General features: G+C 30.3%; 1 long non-coding RNA gene across 1 annotated transcript; it reads left to right on the top strand.

Moving 5' to 3' along the window:
* Positions 1-364: 364 nt before the first annotated feature.
* LOC131613048 (uncharacterized) lies at positions 365-1,277 on the top strand. Its single transcript, XR_009287556.1, has 3 exons — positions 365-492; positions 574-658; positions 816-1,277. It is a non-coding gene; the product is annotated as an uncharacterized LOC131613048 (long non-coding RNA).
* Positions 1,278-3,675: the final 2,398 nt, after the last annotated feature.

The following is a 3,675-nucleotide window of genomic DNA, read 5'->3' as shown; positions in this document are numbered from 1 at the left end:
TTGAGATTATATTTTGATTTTGTGCTAACATTCTTGGATTGTGACTGATTTCTGTGTTCGTGATGTTGTTAAACTCTAAGTTCCGAGTTCTTAAGCTCTCATCGCATTTGTGAACCGACATCCACCATTTGAGTTCTAAATAATCAATGACACGTTTGATAGTTATGAAATTAAAATTTTAGGATTTTGTTTCTTTTAGTATCTTTGTTTGAAAAATTCAATATTTTTTAGATTTTGAATCATGGGATTTCTTTGTTTTGTTATATTCATTAGGAAAAATGTAATCTTTTTGGATTTTGAATCATGGGTTATTCGTAGGTTTTTGCAGAGAGGATGTTCGAGGAAGAAATTGGTGGTTTGAAAGTGAAGAAATTGGGTCCCTCTATATGGTTGTCAAGATGCAACAACTTCTCCAAAACTACGACATTCGTAACGAAACCCTAAAAGATGTTGCTTCGTACATGCTAAAAGCAATGGTTTTAGATCTTGAAGGTAAAACATGTAATCTTCGTAACATCGTCTCTGTTTGGTTTGGAAGTTTTTTCAATTTATGTGGTTGTTAATGAGTTACAGGTTTAGGTTGGCTATTCCAAAGCTTAGTGTACATGGTATGGTTTCTGCTGTGAAAGATATTTTAGAGCAGGCACCATTAAATAAGGTAATAGTTAAACTCTGTGCTTCACATCATTACCCAAAATGCAGGTGAAGTAAGCTCAAGATAACATTTTTGAAGTTGTAAATATGCTTAAAATGTTGACTCCTCTTTATAAAGAAACAATTATGTGATGTTTATTTATTTTACTCTTTGGCTGCAGTTTGTTGAAAGCATGGCGAAGTCTTAGTTATAGTCTGAAAACAACTCTCGGTAGCATGGTTTCTCACTTGGCTCTTTGAATTATTGGATTAGCGCGACATCGACGAATCTGCGGACGTGGAAAATAATAGCGTTCTCTCCAAGGACATGGAACCGCGGTGTCGACGAATCCGTCATCCAAGAAATCCCAACGTTCCAGTTCACAAAAGGGGCAGGCAGCGATGATTATCAAAGTGTCAAAGGTTGTGCGGATTTGTAAGCTATTTCCATTGTAAAAGCCATAACATTTTTGAAGTTTTAAATATGCGTAAAATGTCGACTCCTCTTTGAGAAAAGACAAATATGATTAAGTATTATTTAAGCGGATCTGACTGTTGCGGTGGAGCTTTTGAGACAAATCGGTGGCCACTGTGGTGCGATAACAGAATCCGTTGTAAGGAGACTTCATGTAATATAGTTCTTGTGGAAGAGTTAATGGTTTATTAACAAGAGATTATATATGTTCTGTGAACTTACATATTGTTGATGTCGTTAATATGGTCCAAGTGTTTGTCTGCAGGTTTGTTTTCCTTGGTCTTTCGTCCATGGTTTATTTTATGAAAATATAATTATAGGTCTGAACCAGATCCATAGTTGCTCTTAGTTAAATATGTCCATGGTTTATTATGGTTAATTCTACTTGTGGATTTGTAAATGTCATTTAGTAAATTAGAGTGTTTGACAATTGAAACACACGAGCCTTAGTTGATACTACTTGACATATTTTGCTATGGCTGCAGCATTGATGAATTCAAGATCTTCGGCCTTTGCGACATGAAGCCAAAGTTTTATGAATCGCGGTGTGGCAAGAAACCATATCAATGCTTCCGATATTTGTTGTATGATGAACTATGGAGTTTAGGATAAGCGTTTAAGGTTTGTTTTTTAATTTACTGATGTCTGAATTATCATACCAGATTCTTGAAATGGTTGATATGAGGCTGAAACATTATTCTCAAATTATCAGGTTCAGATTCATGTTTTTGATCTTTTACTCTGTATCAGCCTCATGGATTAACTCTGTATCAGCCTCAAATTATCAACTGTCAAAATATCGATAGTTCTCGTGATGTAACCCGCATTTGTCATCTAGGGGTTTTAAGTATAATCCAATATTAATCCATCTAATGCTTTTGTCATGTAGGTTTCTATCCCAGTTTCAAACACAATGCAATATGGTATGAGCAATGAAAGTCCAATAAGGTATTACACTTTTGTGTCGCTTATCCATACCGTATGTACTGGGTAACTACGGTTTTCATAAACTGTTGCATTGCCTATATTGATAAAAATTTGATTAACATCTCTATATTTCTAAATTCTGTTTACATTCTAATATTGTGGCTTATAAATCCTAACAAACTGTATTTAACATTTCTTATAACCACAATTCAAGACAAACATTCATGCATTATATTAAATAGTGTACTGTCACCATTACTGCAGAGTTATATAAAATGGTGCATGGTGAAATTAGAGGAGTTGTTACTGGTTTAGAAATGATGCTGTTTTGATTTCTTGAAATTTGAAAAATGTGATATGGAATTGGTTTATGATGGTCTTATGGAGAAGACTGAAGAGATTGATGGAGGTTTTTTTTAAGATGAGAATTGATGCTGGTACTGGTTTTGTTGTGTGCCTTTTTTTTTTATTCTGTGTGATCATGTTTTTATATTGGGAAGAATTCAAGCATATCTGTTTCTGTGTAATTCAAAAATAGGGAAACATTGGATCTAATTTGGTGTTAAATTTGGTGTTAATTTAGGATAGAATTGAATTGTGAAGATTTGAGAGATTATTATGAGTTTTTTCTTTCTGTTTTGGATAATAACCGTGCTACTGATTTAGGAAGGACTTGAATGCCTCAATCTTCTCACATGAATACGATCCTGATTTAGGAAGGACTTGAATGCCTCAATCTTCTCACATGAATATTATAAAAAAGTTTTAAAAATATTAATTCTTGGGTTTAAGAGTAATGTTGCAGTTCATTAAATCAGTTCAAGTATAAGAATTTTCAACTATAAACCATATTTGTAATAAGATTTATTACTATGCATCTTACTGTAGCCTCTTCTTAGGACAATTTAAATTTGAATTTAAAGAAGATTTGAATTTTCTTAAATAAAAAATATTATTTAAATGTTGATTTTCTCTTGACCAATTGTTTTTGTGACTATCAAATATACCAATAGACATAATAATATCATGTTTTTGTTTGGTTTCTTTTGTTATTTTAGATATGGATGAATATCATATTTATTTTAGGGTTATATTTTATTTATTTTATTATTATTTGCTATTTATTTATTTATTTATTTATTAGACTTTATGAGTAAAATAAATATTTCAAATACTTTATCAGATATTATCATTCATCAAACTAATTATATTTTTAATCTATCAATAAATAAAATAATTGTAATAAAATTATTGAACATATTTTTTTTCCATTTCTTTGTAATATATAAGGTTCTGTTTGGCAAACCCTTTTTATATACGAGAATAAATTTAGTATTAATTCAAAAAATTAAAATTTATATACGGGAATAAATTTAGTATTGATTCCAATAATTTTATAAAGAATGTCAAAACAAAAATAATATTTACATACGAGAAATAAATACAGGAAAATATATATTTATATGCAGAAAAATAATTATTATTGTTCAAATAAAAATGTCTCAAGGTGGCCGACAAAAACCTAAATATTAGTGGTTAATAAAAAAACTCCTATATTATATTGGAACACATTTAATATTTTAAATTTTAACTTATATATTAATCTTAGACTTCTTTTTTATCCTTTTTTTATAATTTAT

This window comes from Vicia villosa, linkage group LG6 (genome assembly GCF_029867415.1).
Source record: "Vicia villosa cultivar HV-30 ecotype Madison, WI linkage group LG6, Vvil1.0, whole genome shotgun sequence".
Lineage (NCBI taxonomy): Eukaryota > Viridiplantae > Streptophyta > Magnoliopsida > Fabales > Fabaceae > Vicia > Vicia villosa.
The sequence above is the reverse complement of the archived record's forward strand: the minus strand, read 5'-3'. Positions and strand labels throughout refer to the sequence as shown.